Raw genomic sequence first — 17,394 nt, forward strand, 5'->3', positions numbered from 1 at the left:
CCATTTCGGCTATCTTTTCCTCGCTTCGGCGATGAGCAGCCTGTTCGGCTCTCAATTCCTCGGCCGCCTTTAGGGCAGCCGCATTGCTAACCCGAGCTTGTTCCTTGGCCTGGGCAAGTTCCGCCCTCAGGGCTTCCACGGCAGTAGCACCGTCTGCAGTCCAAACACATTGCATTAATATTATGCCCCTCTCACACTTTCCTATACAACATAATAAGGGAAGCGGAGCACATACCCTGTGACTCATCTAGCCGCTTGTTCACCAGCGTGATATCGGCAACGATAGATCCGATTTGCCTCCTTAGTTCGGCAACCTCAACAGACTAGTCGGCTGTCGGATCCTTAGACTCCTGCACACATGTATAGCGCAACCATTACTATATGATCCCCCATTTGCCTCCTATGGCGGGCAACCAGAGTATCAGGGGCTACTATCCATATGGAGCACACCTAGCGCGTGCCTTACAACCAAAAATACTGCATTTTTTCACTATATACCTCAAAGCCTCTGAGCAGGCTCATAAATGCCTCATTCAAACCGCTTGTAGCGGATGAAATCTTCTTAAGCACCACGCTCATTAATGAGCGGTGCTCCTCCCAGATCGCAGCTCGCTCCAGTAGGCCTGTCAGTACGTCCGGCCGGACATTGAACTGTGTCGGACCCTTCCCATCGCCCTCATGGGAGCCAAACGCTCCGGGCCTAGGGTGGCTGACGCATTGGCTTCCGGCTTCGGCAGATCCGGACTCCTTCGTGACGACACCTCGGTGTCGCCCGCTTCATGAGTCGGAGAGGTGGGTGGGGTCTCGCTCTCCATCATCTCCGGAGGAAGATCCCCTGAGGACGAACTCTGTTGAGAAGAGCTGCTAGCCGAACTGCAAAAGATGAATCCTGGTTATTGATCTAGGAGAAACACAGTACCTTCAAATTAACGATTGACTTACAGCTCGGTGGAGGGCTGGCCCGTTGGCGGGCATGACGCGGTGAGGGTGCCCGTCGGGGCAGGGGCCCCAGGGGATACCTTTTTCCCTGGTTTGGGCATCTCCGTCTCCAAGTCTTCGGAGGCAGCCCTCTTCTTCCCGCGCGGGGAGGAGGCCTTAGCCTCCCCTTCCCGACTATCCTCCTTAGGGAAGGTAACAATTCCCCCGGTTCGGATGTGTAGCGTGTGGAGTTCGGTTTCTTCGTTCTTCCCCTTGTCTTTCCCTGTAGGCATTCTGCTAAGTACCCGGTCAAGCATCTTGGGCATGGTGGGACCAGGCGAGCCTTTGGGAAGTGGCGCCGGACACCTGATTCTCTCCGCCTTGCTAAGCAATTCTTGGCCACAGATGATTTTCAGAATAAACAATTATGACAAATACAAAACGAGGTGTCCGGTATCAAGGTTACTTACTTGGGTATCTAGGTGATTGCAGCTTAGGCCCGTATCCTCGGTGGTGTCCGAACACTCTACTTTCGGTCCGAAGAATAATTTGCACATCCCTTCGAGCTTCAAGCCGAAGAAGTGCTTAACAGTCCACGGACCCTCTGGATTGAACTCCCACATATGGACAGGCCGGCGTTGGCACGGTAACATCCGTCGGATTAGCATCACTTGCATTATGTTGACAAGGTTAATTTCCCTCTCAAGAAGCTCTCGAATGCGGCTCTGCTGTATTGGTACATCGCCAGCGGGCCCCCAATTCCGTCCTACATCGGCCTAAGACGCTAGTTGTGACGGAGGGCCTGAGTGGAACTCGGGGGTGGCCACTCACTTTGTGCCTCTGGGAGCTGTGACATAAAACCACCTCCGTTGCCATACATCGGATACTTCTGGGAAAGAACCCTTTGGCCATGGGGCATTGGTGTTCCTGCTTATTACGGCACCTCCGCACTCTGCATGTCGCCCCTCGATTATCTTCGGGTTCACATTGAAGGTCTTGAGCCATAAGCCAAAGTGTGGAGTGACATGGAGGAAGGCCTCACACACTATAATGAACGACAAGATATGGAGGATGGCGTCTGGAGCTAGATCATGAAAATCCAACCCATAATAAAACAAGAGCCCCCTCACAAAAGGATAAAGGGTGAGGCCCAAGCCATGGAGGAAGTGAGGAACAAACACGACGCACTCATTGGGCTCCGGTGTAGGGATGACCTGCCCTGGAGCAGGAAGCCTGTGCTAGATGTCGGCGGTCAGATATCCGACCTCCCTAAGTTTCGCAATATCTTCCTTTTGAATCGAGGAGGCCACCCACCAGCCTTGAGGGTTGGATCTGGACATATTGGAGGATCTGGGGTGTTGGAGCTTAGGTCTCGGGTGTTAGAACTTGAGGTGCGAGAAGGCGCGAGGAAGGTGGAAAAGAGGCATAGGCCTCGACCCCTTTATAAAGGGGGTGAATATCAAGAGTCCTCAGCGTGTCCGCTTGAGACTTATCCAAAAATACATGGAGTCATACCAACGGTCGTCGTGGGGTTACACACGCCCATATTGATGGAAAATCCCGTAATAAGGGGAACACGATCTCTGCTTTGACAGGATGTGCCAATAAAACCGCCTCGCAATGCAAGTTGAGGTGGGGCAAGAAATGCCGGTTCGTGTTGGACCAGGCCATGATGCAAGGGCACGACGTATGAAGATTGGCAGCAAATCAGATTTACACTATGTTCCCTACAATGGTATGTGAAGATCATCTTGCAGATCCAGACACGGTTTGAGTGTTCGATAGCTACTTTGGAGTATTTGGAGAAGGAACCCACCTTGCAATGCCGAAGACAAGACTGAGCGCCGGACTCATCGTCATTGAAGCCTGGTTCAGGGGCTACTGAGGGAGTCCTGGATTAGGGGTTATCCGGATAGCCGGACTGTATACATCTTTCGGACTATTGAAGTGTGAATATACAAGACTCAAGACTTTGGCCTGTGTCCGGATGAGACTCTCCTTTGCATGGAAAGACAAGCTTGGCGGTCTGGATATTGTGTTTCCTTCCTTGTAACCGACTCCATGTAAACCCTAGCCCTCTCTAGTGTCTATATAAACCGGAAAGGTTGGTCCTTAGAAGGCCGATCACAATTACAATCATACCATCATCTGCTAGCTCCTAGGGTTTAGCCTCTACAATCTCGTGGTAGATCTACTCTTGTACTACTCATATCTTAAATATTAATCAAGCAGGAAGTAGGGTTTTACCTCCATCGAGAGGGCCCAAACCTGGGTAAACATTGTGTCGCTCACTTCCTGTTACCATCAGCCTAGACGCACAGATCGGGACCCCTACCCGAGATCCGCCAGTTTTAACACCGACAGTCTTCCACCGCCAAGTTAGGGCGTGGAAGATCCGAGCCGACGAACTTCCAAATCTACACTTCCTGTTCGTTGTGTTCTTCATCAAGGGTAATTAAAAGTTACTTTTACTGCATTTATTCTACTGATGATTTTCATCAAATCTTCAAAAGGTGTTTATTCTCCAACTTCTACACTCTAAACACCTAGCACAAATCTTCAGTTCTTGATCGGTTTCTCTAAGTGACGTTTTTCTTCATGATTCCTAAATTGTGTGAATCTCACAATCCGCACAACTCTGGAACCTTAGTCAAAGAACGCTTAGTGAAATTCTTCAAGACACATCGGGTCAATTTCCTCAAACTTGTTCAGTTTTACAAAACTTCTGAGAACGCGTATGACCTCTCCAAATTCTTCGCACCTATACTTTGTTCATAGGTACACATGTCTGCTGCTGAATCACTAGGTTCTCATCAACTTAACTCATTTGCAGCGTTCCTCGAAGGAAAGCTGCATACTTCCTCAGAGAACTCAATTGTTCAAATTCTTCAGCTGAAGAAAATGGGAGATCGTAAAAGGCCTCAGAAAGGAGGAAAGAAGCTTGAAGTCAATACTGCCTTTGAGATCCCTGCTGACATCTATGCAGGGTACTGCACGCCTGATGAGGCAACTCATGGCAAGGAGACTAAGAATGAGCGCAAAGTGCGCATACGGAAGATTGAAAGAAGATGGGCAAGAGAATGGAGGGAGTACAAATATGTCACTCCCAAATACATGAAGAAATTCGCTCTTCACCCTCCATGCTCAAGACCTCCTCTGGCACCTGGCCAAAGAGCTGATCCAACAAGCCTTAAACGTGGTGAGGATTATGCTGATGAATGGGCCAAGCGGCAAGCTAAATTGACCAAGCAGGCCAAAGAAGCAGTGAAGAAATTCAACAAAGATTCTGCTGCTGCCGCTGCCGAGGCTTCTTCAAGCAAGAAAGCTATACCCAAGAAGCCTGCCCGCAAACCTGCAAGTTCCTCAGCAATGCCCTTAAGGCCAAGTTCTTCTTCAATGCCCTCACGGCCAAGCTCCTCAGTGCCACAGAGGCAAATTCCTCAGACTGCCCCAGTCCCTCAAGCTGCATAAATTCCTTGGGTTTCAAAACCCTCAGCTCCTACGGCAAAGTCCTCAGCACCTGTGCATCTCGCCACTTGCCAAAGGACCACCGGCATATCAATTGCCTCAGGAACTTCTGCAAGTTCTTAAGCTTATCCTTCTTCAACCGGTCCCACTCTGCTGAAGACCAAGGCCATTGCTGGACGTGGCACTAGACCAAGTTGTCACAATAAGTAGGTGGTCTTCCAAATTCCATTTGATGATGAGGCTGATGATGATGAATTAGCTGATATTATCAAGGATAGACAGCAACGCGCCGCTAGAGCCAAAGGGAGGCTATGCCCCTTCTACTGGATTCGAAGAAGATCCTGGATTTCATCGACCTATGGCACAAAGATCCCAATGCTCCAATGCCAGAGCTGGGCCTCACTCCTTGACAAAGTCACATGGTGACGGTGTTCATAGCTGAAGAAAAATGGAAATATGATCAAGCTAGAGTGGCTAAGAAAGCCCTGTACAAGAAGCAGCACTTTCTGAAAGATAATGTTTTGAGTTTATCGCCAGAGCAGCTCATCGGACTGCAATCTGAGATCAAAAAGTTCAGTGATGAACTTGACGCTTACAAGGTAGAATGGCTGGGAGCCAATGTCAGATTCATCAAAATGGTGAAGAAAATCACTTCAAATGTTGCTGAACCTGTGCACATTGAAGTCACTCTGGTTGAAGCATCTGCACAAGCCACCGAAGGAAATGCCAGCACTGCTAATCAAACTGCTAGTACCAGGGTTGCTGAAGAAATTCCAGCCTCTGAAGAAACTGCCAGGGCAACCACTAGTGTTGCGCCTGAAGAACCTGCCAGGCCAGCTGAAGCATCTGTTGCTGCGCCTGAAGAGATTGCTCAAGACAGGCCAACTGCATCAGTTGTGCCTGAAGAAATTGCTGCGGAGCGAGCCGCTCTGAAGAAGAGGAAATCATCAGCTGGTTCAGAATCTTCTGCACCCAAGAAGGCAAAGATTTTGACAAGTTCAATTGACAATCCCATTGATGTTGTTCCTCTTGCAAACATGCCATCAAAGGAAATTGTTCCTTTTGGTGAAGAATATCAGATTCCTGAAGAATCTGCTGAAGAAGATCCCTCTGCTACTTCCATAGAGCAGATGGATGAAGAAATTGAAGCTGATGTTATCACTTCAACTCCCCAGGTATCATCGCCAATGCCTCAGTTCACTGCTAAAGAGGCCGGCATTGAAGAAATGGAAGTGGATGAAGATGTGGTCATTGGGTGCACCACACCAGTGATGAATGATGATTTTTGGGATAGTCAACACCCCAACTCTCCTCTGTTCACTCTACTACAGCAAATTCCTCAGTCCCCAGCACTAATAGAAGTTCAGATGGGCTCTGAAGAAATCCATAATGCCCCTTCCATTCATGAAGAGATTCCAACCACTAGTCCCGATGAAAATGCTGCTGAAGAAATGGAGGCCTAGGCTGCAAATGAAGCAGAAACTGAAATTCCTCAGCCTGCGGCTCCAGAAATTGAGATTCCAGAGGTTGTATTGCAAACGACTGACACTCCTCGGCCCAAGCAAAAGAATCCATTTTCCAAGACTCCAAAGTTCAAGGATGATGCCTTCTTCAATGAGCATGTATTCTTCATTGACTACTATCCCTATGATTCTGCTCGTTTGAGGAGGAAGCACTTCTAGACAGCTAGTCAATCAAATTTCTATTCCCCAGTGCATTTCAACAAGGACAAAGTCTTCGACTATGAGCATATTCCTCGCTTGGATATGGAATCACTGCCTTGCTTCACACCAGTCCTCACAGCTATTCATGATGCTGGAGTGCTAAACTTCTGCACGGACATTTGTGATTGGAATGAAGAACTCATTCTTCAATTCTATGCGACGCTGCAATTCACTGGCAATGCTGAAGATGTGAATTCATGGGTGTTGGACTAGATGAAAGAAAATACTGACTATAAGGCACCGGCCACTGAATTGCTTTGTGCCCTGCCTGTCAGTCCTCCCCCAGAAGGTGCATGTCTCATCTACTCTGAAACTGAACTGTTTGATCACTTTATGCAAGTGTTGGTGAAGCCATTGAAGCCTGGTCAAACCTCAAGGACAAAGTTCCTTGTGAAGGAATTGCAATATGTGCCAAGGACTGTCTACCGCATTCTGACAAAGACATTGAGTCCAATCAAAGGCCATGACTCGAATGATGAAGAAGTCATTGGCATCATGAAGAATCTGCTTTTCAACATCATGCACGGTATTCCTGTGAACTACCATGATTTCTTCATGAGGAATTTGGCAAAGGTTGCTATGTCCCCTTTTGAGTTGAAGCCTTATGCTCCTTGGATTATGAGATTCATCAGACCAAGGTCTTCACTCAACTAGAAAGTTGATACACTCAACCATGGCAACTACTTGCCCCCAATTGAAGTCCTCAAGCGGACATTTTCCTCAGCTGATGAGAAGGGAAAGGCCACTGCTATTATTGATGAGGAAAATCGTCCATTGGATGGACAATTTCGCAAAGCTGCTTCATACTCCACCAATGATGACTCTGCTACTCATGATTCTGCCACCAATGCATCTAAGCGAAGTCCTCAGGCAACAACTCCAAGGGTGATGACTGATCGTGAGCTTCTCCTCAGTCTTCATCAAAAGGTGGATCACAATCATAAATGGGTAAAACATTAGTTTGGTTCAATTCTTCACAACATGACTACCACATATAATTCAGTGAAGAAGAACCATTACTACCTCAGCGAAGTTTTTGATCGCACCTGGGCTATTCTGTCTCACCTATACGGGGATGAGGATCTCAAGCAGATGGGCTTCAAGCAGGACTTCGGCTGGTCTAAGCCTCCTCCGAAGAAATTCAATAATGTTGAACTTTCTCCTTTGATGCCCAGCTCATATTCCTCATCCCAAGATACTGATGAAAATGAAGATCTAGACGACACTGCGGCAGGCCCTGCTACATCAACCGACCCCAACAACACTGACGCTCCTCCATCGACTTCGTGATGAAATTCTTCAATGGCGTTAGTCCTCACTTTTTGTCCCTTTTGGTCATTTGATGACAAAGGGGGAGAAATTTGAGTTAGTCTTCAAGCGGGTCTATATACATGGGTGTTTTTTTGTTAATTTGCAACTCTCGCTCTTCTGAAGCGTTTGTTGATTGAGTTGTAAACTTAAGTCCGATGGTGACCTGATACTCTTGCTCTGTTTTTCTGCATGCTATTTCCTCATATATGTTATGCACGCATGCTGAATTACATCGGTCACCATATTTCATCATGCATTTCAAATTCTTCATTCCATATGTTAAATGCGTGTATGAAATACAAGATATAGGGGGAGTTCTCCATGATTCTACTCCTCAAATGTGCATTGCTTCAAAAGCAAAATTCCTCACTATGCACATCCTCAGGGGGAGTTCTTCTATATCTTGAAATCAAATTCCTCAATATTGAGTACTTTTAATTCATATGTTTATCCCCGTTGAAAACTTAACCTATATTGTCATCAATCACCAAAAAGGGGGAGATTGTAAGTGCATCTAGTGCCCCTTAGTGATTTTAGTGTATTGAAGACTTATAGGTTAAGGACTAATGTGTTTGTGAGTGTACACAGGTTCTATAAGTCGATGAGGAGTTTGATATTTACAGTGAAAATCGACCCCTAAAAATGAATGTCTTCGACTGAAGACTTTGGTTCTCCTGAAGACTTTGAAAGTGAAGAAATTTGTGTGACCTTGAAGACTTGGATATTCATGCGAGGAATCTGAAGCGTGAAGACTTTTGTTTTCACAGTTTCTTTTTTATCTTTCTTGAGTCATAGGAAAAACTGTACTATTAAAGGGGGTCGAGGTAATACTAAGGAAACTGATTTCTAGGTGATGCTCATATCAAAATCCTACACCTACCCAATTCTTCGAGTGAAGCCATTGGAAATCTCTTTTAGTTCAGTCAATTTCTTTAGTGAAAGAGACGAAGATCTTCTGTTCTCTGAGGAACTTGTTCTAACTGAGGAGTTAGGAATTCGCCAGTGCGAATTGCCTACATAGTGAGGAACATGATAGCCCTGAGGAATTCAGACCTCAGAATATCCGACCATTGTTGTGCCGCGCACCAGCTATTCCAAAATATCCTACCACCTAACGGTCATATCAGCCAAGGGCATTTATGTCTTATCATGCCAGGCTGCTCCCTAGGCTATAAGTAGCCGCCCCCTACAACCACTAGCTGGTTGGCTGCTTCGAGAGAAACTGACACTTGTCATTTGAGAGCATCCCATCCTCTGAGGACTTTAGAGCCAAAATCATCGAGTCAGGAAAACCCAAATCCCAAACCCAAACCTACAAACCCCAAAGTGATTGAGCATCACTGAAGAGGTTGTTCCTGTGCGGAACCGATCCTTGTTACCTTTGAGGACTGCGTATCCTCCAAACGGTTAGGCGTCATGGTCTGAGCATCCAAGAGGAACTGTGGATTGCCGAGTGACCAAGTCTGTGAAGGTTTGGAAGTCACCTGTGAAGACTTACCACTACTGTTGGGTGAGGTCTGTGTGATCTTAGCTCAAGGAGAATACAGTGAGGACTGTGTGTCCGGGACTGTGTGTCCTCGAGTTTAAATACTCAGCTGCTCCAACCGGACGTACAAGTGTCACAGCAGTTGGAACTGGTCTACCAAATCATTATCTTCACCAAGCCTACTGGTTCTATTTCCTCAACCCTTTCATTTCCTCAGTTATGTGTTGATGTACCTGATCATTACTGTTTGAAGACTTTGACTGAAGACTTTCTCTAATTCCTCAATCCTATTTCTTCAGTCTATTTTGTCTTCATCCTTCTTATCCCGTGTTTACTCTTTCTGTACTCTGTGTTTGTCTTTCATTTCATCATGATGACTATGTTGTTGCTCTGTTATGCTTATACCTGAGTACTTATTCCGCTGCAAGTAGTTCTTCACTTAGGAATTTCCTCACCCTGAAATTCCTCAGTGAAGAATTCATAAAAATTGCCTATTCTCCCCTCCTCTAGTCGAGGTAACACACTTTCAAGAATTCATCTTGTGTAATTTGTGTCATGGGACTACCAATGCTGATTTACTCACTGTTCATAGGAGCAGGCGATGATACTAGTTTCTGAGTTGGAAGTGGAAATTGAGGAAGGACTTCATCATCATATCTGTCAACGTTGTCTTCACGACCAATGTCTTCAGCCACGGTGGTGTAAACAACAGTAATCTCTTCAATGTCATGGGCCTTTGTGGAAGAAGGCCGATGCACAACAAGTCTACGGTCGCGGTTGGAGGAGGCAGGTAGGACAACTAAGATGGGCTCAAAAAGCAACGGCTCTTGAGGAGCAAATGAAGCTGTTGGTGCTTGTGCCCTTCTTGAAGCCTTTGAAGACTTTGTCTTCTGCTTCTTCTGAGACGGAGTGGCATCAGAGGCTTCTTGATGCTTACGCTTCTTTGCTTTAGCCTCTGCTAGCTTGGTCTTCTTCCTTTCGGAAGCAGCTGATGGGACTTTTGGCTTCGAGCTAGTCATGATAGCAGGGAAGACAATCCTTGGCCTTTCTTGCCTTGGAGCCTCAGCCTCAGCTTCAACTGGCTTCTTCTTCCTGGCAGCTAACTTGGGATCAATGCCTGGACGCCCAAGTGTCGTTCACTTCAAGGCTTCATTGTGATCCTAAACACATTCCTCAGCATAGTATTTGAGACACTCTCGGGAGCCCTTGGCTTCATCACGACGCTTGAGAAACTGAGCCTTGAGGTCAGCCATCATCAACTTGAAGTTCTGAACACCAGTGACACTGTGCTTGGCCATGTGCTTCTTGAAGATAACCTTCTCATGGTCAATCTTAATTTTCTTCTCAATGACCTTTTGAGCAATGAAGAGCTCTTTCACTGGTACAATGAGGTGCTACACAAACGGTTTTTAACCCATTTCCGCGATGATGCTCGGAACCGTCACTAAGTGAGTGACTGCAATAGGGGGGCCTTCCCACATGACCCAGAAATTGTCAGGGATATGCCCTCTTGGAACACACGCTGGGCAAAATGAGGTCGTGTGTGATCGGCGAGCGCTCAAATACGGTTATATGTACAATGGTGCTAAAAAATACCATTATACAGGCGAAATCATTTCCGGTCGTAAGTACATCCCACACAATCAATCCCTGCTAAACGTTTCCATTCGTATGTACATTCCACATAGTCAATCCAAGGAATACATTTCCGTTAGTATGTACATCCCACACAGTTAATCCGAGAAGTATCTATTACACGCGTTCTTCTATGACCAAACGTTTGCGATGCGCACAACATCACAAACAGTCCATAATTTCGAAGCGTGTGTGATAAGGTGACTCTCGCAAACATTTAATAAGAAAGAACTGTGTGCGATGCTGTTGTTAATCGCACACGATTTTTCTAGGATGATCGTGTGTGTAGTGGAGATTGATCGCACACGTAGTGGATCCTAGAAACGTGTGTGATCTCCATGTCTATCGTAGACGTTTCTCTTTCGCAAACCGTGTGCAGTGTAATCCCTAATTCAAAAACCACATGTTTTGAATTTGAAAGTAGGCAATCACATATTTCATATCCAACCATGTTTATTACAAATATAGGTTCAACCACAAATGCATAATTCGATGCACATGTACATATACTGAAGAACTACAGAAGCACCAAGTAAAGAATGATGAACCACCAGAGGGAGTAAGTAGCAGGAGAGGTTGGAGAAGGAGCAGCAGTAAGACAGAGAGAAAGAAGGAGCAGCGGCTAGGGTTAAGAATAGGAGCAGTAGCAGGGACGTGAGGAGAAGGAGCAGTAGCAGTTTTAGGGAGAAGAGAGCAGCAACGAGATTGAGAGAAAGAGCTAGCAGCGGCAGTGCTAGGGAAAAGCAGCAGCAAGAGGAGGTTGAGGGGAAGGGAGTAGCAGCAGCAGTTGGGAGAAGCAGCAGCAGTAGAGTGCAGGCTGTAGAGAAGGAGTAGCAGGAGCAGTTGTAAGCAGAAGAACAGCAAAGTGCAATAGCAGCAGTAGGTTCAGAGAAGGATTTCAGCGGCGTGGGTGCTTAGAAGAGCAGGCAGCAGCAATAGGCCGTGGAAGAAGAAGGTGGCTGCAGATGGAGAAGGGAAGACGGATCAGCAGCAAGGTTAAAGGAAGAAGATGGGGCAGCAGCAGGTAAAGGAGAAGACGGAGGAGCAGCAAGGCATAGGAGAAGAAGAAGAGCAGCAGGGGCGCGAGGTGCAGCGGTGGCTGGTGATGGTGGTGCTGGTGAATGGATGGTGGTGAAGTGGTGCTGGTGATGTGCGGCGGCAAAGTGGAGGGATGGTGGTGCTGGTGATGTGCGACGGCAACATGGAGGGATGGCGCTGGTGGAGCTGGTGGCGCGCCCCACGCCGGCCTGGCTGTGGCGGTGGCCGAAGGTGAAGGAGACGGGGAGAGAGGAGATGTGGCCAGGCCCAAAGGGGATTGTTGGCTGCGCTAGGGATTTTGGGGGCTGTTTGGATTGAGCCCAATCTTTCCCTACCAAATGATTGGCATCACCAATTCCAGGGCATGACCAAAACATTGGCAAGTCATGGCTGTTTGGATTGTAGCCATTAGTACTTGCCAATTTTTTGGCAAAACCATTAGATGTCATTTGGTTTGAAGCCAAATATATGGCATCTTTGACTGGCATGTGTTTGGTTTGGTTTCAAAATTTCAAAATTGCATGCCAGCCAATAAAAGAACACTTGTGTGTAAACAATCAGTCACATATCACATGCTACAAAAAAATTGAATTAACCAACACACATACGCACACAAACTCTGCATTTCCAGAACTTCAGAATGACATAATTAAACTCATACATTAAGTAGCTCATATATTGTCTGATACATGATAGACGGAAATAAGGTTCACATCCTTTACCATACCATCTAGGACATAAACAGCCAGCCATGCACCAAATGCACTCCATACAAACAGTACATGATGCACCCAAGTTTGCTGTATATAGACAAAATATGCATGATGATGTTATCCATGCTCCCACTACGTGTTAAAGCGTTCCTAGCCATATAAACAAAAGGTTGCCACAAACTCTATCTAACCATGTGGCAATTCAGTGAGCAGCCGCAGATCCATCATTGCCACCTTCATGAAACTGAGGCTCAAAGTAGCTAATGACCCACTCTCGAAGAATTGTTTCATCGGCATAGTTAAGATAGCTACGAAAGATATCTTGGTCTGGCTTGGATAGATAGGCAACAATCTCAAGTTTATCCTTAGCTGGGATGGTAAGGGCATTGATCCGCTTCCAAAGATTTGCATAAGGATCTGCAGGTGGCATTGGTTGCACAGACACAATAGGGGATGCAAGGGATTCAGCTAGCTTCTTGATACTGGTTACCATATCATCATTAGATACCTTGCCCTTCTTGTTTGCTTTGCCCTTGGTTGGCTTCTTGGAAGGTGATGATGATGCACACTTGCGCTTCTTGTTTAATGGATTTCCATCCAAGTCGACTTTAGGACTTCGACGATCAATAGTGTCAGAGTCAGCTTCATCACTGTCTGCTGGAATTAGATTTCCCTCAAGTTCCCTCACATCCTCGCTGTCATCACTACCATCATCCACATTGACAGTGGTTTGGTCAACTGCGAGTGAGCCATCAGCATGAGATTGATCCAAGAATAACTCTTCCAATTGATGAAAGAACCTAATGGGTCTAGTAAGATAATTGACAGCAGTTTTCTGCACACAAGGTAAGGTAAAAAGAGTAAAATAATGATGTAACAAACACAAAACATGAGAGAAGTTGCAGGTATAAAAAAACACAAGAAGAGACAGTGAATATGAAGCATACATATATAGACAATAGCAGCTATGAACTCATTTTTAGATCAGACCATGATATTAATAAGAGAAACAACTACTAAGAACTTACATTGAGTCTTTGCTTTTATGACCCGGAAAGTGTGAATGTGAAAGTGGTTCTGTCAAGGGCACGACGCACCCAACCCCACTTCTCCTTGCATTGACGATAGTGTCGATCCACTTGGGTTTGAGTGACACCAAGCAAAAACTTGGCATTTAGAGCATCAACACATTGCAAGTGGTGTTGTTTCTTGAACTTGAAAGTTGCAGGTTTGTCCTTACGAAGGTCGATATACCACTCAAGCATAAACCTTGTCACCTCGTCAGTCCAAGTTATGTACTTATCACGAGGATTGGAGTCCTCCTCGGTCTTCAGAGTGAGCTTATGATTCCCCATGACCTACAGATAGGTCACCATTGCAAATAACTAGTTATTAAGAAAATGAGTTGGAAGCAAAAACCCTCACAAAAATGTCAGCATACGAACATGAAACATCATAGATCCAACTTACGGTAGGACAAAACTAAACTTATGTAATAGGACAGAGAGACCAGATTAAATTGAAATAAGTCAAACAATATTATGAGGATACGATCACAAAGTCATTAAAATAGAAACACTACATCGTTCAATTTTTCCCTCGCATGGAAATACATCAAAGGTACTGTACATCATTCAAATTTTCCCTCAAATGGAAATACATCAAAGGTACAGTACATCCTTTAAAAGTTCCCTCGCATGGAAAAACATCAAAGGTACAGTACATCCTTCAAATGTTCCATCACATGGAAATACATCAAAGATACTAAGGTGGGATAGCAGCAGCCTCATTGTCACGTGCACTCTCTCTATCTGTCCACATTTGCTGAGTGATTACATCTCACTTGGCAGCCCACTCACGTATGTCAGCCTCTTGATCACGAACCTGCCCACTACTCCTAGGGAGGTTGGCATACCATGTCGCCTCATCCACAACATAATCATCTGGACCATTTTCTAATATCCAATTGTGCAAAGCACAACAAGCAACTACCACTTTGATCTGAGATTTTAAAGGTATGAAGGGCCTTTGAGTAAGAATCTTGAAGCGACTCTTAAGAGTCCCAAATGCCCATTCAACTGTGGCCCCAAGTGATGAATGGCGGTGGTTGAACAATTGTTTTGGGGTAGTTGGGTCACAGTCTCTAGCAAATTCATTTAGGTGGTAGCGCACACCACGATAAGGAGGTAATATCCCCGGCCTCGCAGCATACCCAACATCAGCCAAGAAATATTTCCCTACAGTCCTGTTTTATTAACAGTGAGTTAAAGTTAAGTTGGCACAACATAGTGACAAACATGTATGTTACGTTGTATATGTACCTTCAGGTATTTTTAATCCCCCTGGACGTGTGAGGGCATCTTTTAGCACAATAGAATCATGGGCAGAGCCCTCCCAACCAGCTAGAACATATGTGAATCAAAGGTCGAAGTCAACAACTGCTAGCACATTTTGGGAGGGGTATGACTTGCGGCCCCTAAACTTGTCGACCATGTGGGCAGGAGCACAAGCCTTAACATGAGTGCCATCTAGTGCCCCTATGCATCCCTATGAATATGAGAAAGGAGAGTTTCATGTCAAGCTTGGGTTAGATCGATCTTGTATAATCAGTAATAAATCTACGGTCTAAGGGTTACGTAAAAATATAGGTATAATCTGTCCGGGCTGCTAGTGATTTTTGTGTGTGTGTCCAATGGATGAATTTGTGTGATGCTGGCTGATCATGTATAGGAACATTGCTACTTGTTCCTCTACTGAAACATGTAGTGTATCAATTAACAACTTTTTCTGCCTGAGCCTAATACATAGCTTGTAAAACACAGTTCGAGACATCCGCAGTTTCTTGATACATATTGCATCGGATGTGTCAATTAGCCTAACCAGGACACTAGTCTTGTAGATGTCTCTCTCAACTAGTGGACCATACTTTCTTCCTCCACTTCTAAATTTTCTACCATCTTTGTTTCTATACCAAAGAGCCAAGAGAATAACAATGACAGACAGAGTTCTCCGCCACAACATGGTGAGATAATAATGTCTTTACTAATCCAAGTCCATCTGGGTCAATATAATAAGTACGGTAATATGAATGATCTAAATCATATTTACATTGTACAAAATTAGAGCTGCTTATAACTAATAATAGTGATGAGTAACTTATAAAAAGATCCACCTAAATCATTAACAAAAAATACGGATATGTGCTTGACTATTTGTGAATCAGAAATAAGAGACAGAGATAATAAGTCCCAATCAATAATTAATGATATATGTCCAGCCTGCTCCTAAGAAATTTGTGGACAACAATGTCCTAAAAATAGAGGTCATATGGACTCATAACTAGCTCTGTGGCAAATATCCTTCTCATGTCCTAATTTCTAGTGTCTTGGCTGCCTTATAACTTCACAGATGCTGCATATGGAGATCTAAGACTGGGAGCAGGGGCAAAGGGCATGGATTTTGTAGGCAAGTACTTAGATCTGGCAAGTATATACGTACGTGCAGCATATCACCAATTAAAAAGGTTAGATTGAAGCAAATCAGGCCAAGAGAAAAGGGGATCGGGATGGGATTGAAGGGGATTTGAGCTGCTGACCATGGGTGGATTGAGAGATGAGAACGAGAGAGAGAGCAACGCAGGCGGCGGCCGGAGAAGCTCGCAGTGTCGCAAGAATATGGCGGCCTTGGCGATAGCTGCAGATCTTGCCCTCCACTCGCTCATGTGTGTTTGCCTGGGATGAGAAGAGGAAATTGAAGGAACCGATGAGGAAATTCCGCTGCCTACCTTTTATACTCGGCCCAGTTCGCGCGCTGCCAATTTTTTGGCGGCCGATTTCCGCGCCGCCGTTTCGCCTGCGATTTGGCGAAAATGGATGCAGGCGCTGGGGTGAGCCAAAATTGGTCGTGATCTAGGTGGAGGCCAAAAGGGTCGGGCGTGACCAATATTTTGGTAAGGCAACTATTGGTAGTCATCCAACCAGCCCCTTGATCCCCCATGATCTGATCTGCCACTTTGCAATTTTGCCCTCCTACTTCTCTTCTTTCTTCCCAAGTTGGTCCCTCTCTTCTTTGGCTGCCCCCTCTGGTTACTTCTTATCATCACACACAAGTGCCTCTGTCCTTCTTCTTTCTTTTCACTTCACTAGTTCTCTTAGCCACCTAGTCCAGATCTTGGAGTTTATCGTGCCTTTGCGCACTTTTTTGCAAACAAAACACAATGACTAGTAAATGATTCATTATATGATTTTCATGCAAATATTCAACTAAACTTAGCAAGAATAGATGGGCATAACTCAACGAATGGTATAATTCAATGCCAAAATTATGTATATGAAATGTGCTTATCAAGTTCCCCCACACTTAAATCTTTACTTGTCCTCAAGTAAAGGCATATGACAAGAGCAAGATAGTGAATAGTGAGCTGACTAGAGAATGCCAAGTGAAGTAGATCTCTAAAAAATGCATGCTTTGGACTTAGCTAGTGAAAATTAATGGTTAGGAGTGCTACAAAGCAATAGGATACTAGTAGACTCAATGTCAAAGCCGACCACTTGGTACTTGTCCTCAGCAAGCAACTGCTCCATGGTTTGGATGGAGCTCTCCACCGAGACCGACTCATTCGTGTACACCACCGAGAGGGCTTCCCCCCCCACGTGGGTGTCCACTATGTGATGCGTGGTGAACTGCTCCCTGTTGTCGTCGTCGTTTGCTGGGAGCGCTATTAGAGCCACGGGAAGCGCTACAAAGCATTATGTGTGTGTGTGTGTGTGTGTTATTCTTCTATAGACAGAATAAATCACACAGCTCATTAGCAACAAACGTCTGTGTTATTATTGGTCTTCGCACACATTTTTGATTACATACATGTTTGCTTTGTATCACACACATCTTGTTCATTCGAACTATTTCTGTTATCTTGGCTCATCGCAAACAGTTCATCCGAGTGAACTATATGCCCTCCATCGCACACACCTTTATCTGGCTCACCATTCCTAGTCAATTGTATGCCGTATATCGCACACACCCTCATCTAGCTGCCTGTTTCTGTTGTTCTTCCTCATCGCAAATAGTTCTGTTGGATTAACCGTATGCCACGCATTGG

The 17,394-nt window shown here is 45.4% G+C and overlaps 1 long non-coding RNA gene across 1 annotated transcript; it reads right to left on the reverse strand.

Moving 5' to 3' along the window:
• Positions 1-12,288: 12,288 nt before the first annotated feature.
• On the reverse strand, positions 12,289-16,250 carry LOC123094731 (uncharacterized). The gene is made up of 3 exons (XR_006445935.1): positions 15,889-16,250; positions 13,322-13,651; positions 12,289-13,128 (listed from the first exon to the last, which is right to left on the reverse strand). It is a non-coding gene; the product is annotated as an uncharacterized lncRNA (long non-coding RNA).
• Positions 16,251-17,394: the final 1,144 nt, after the last annotated feature.

The sequence above is a fragment of the Triticum aestivum genome, chromosome 4B, assembly GCF_018294505.1.
Source record: "Triticum aestivum cultivar Chinese Spring chromosome 4B, IWGSC CS RefSeq v2.1, whole genome shotgun sequence".
Lineage (NCBI taxonomy): Eukaryota > Viridiplantae > Streptophyta > Magnoliopsida > Poales > Poaceae > Triticum > Triticum aestivum.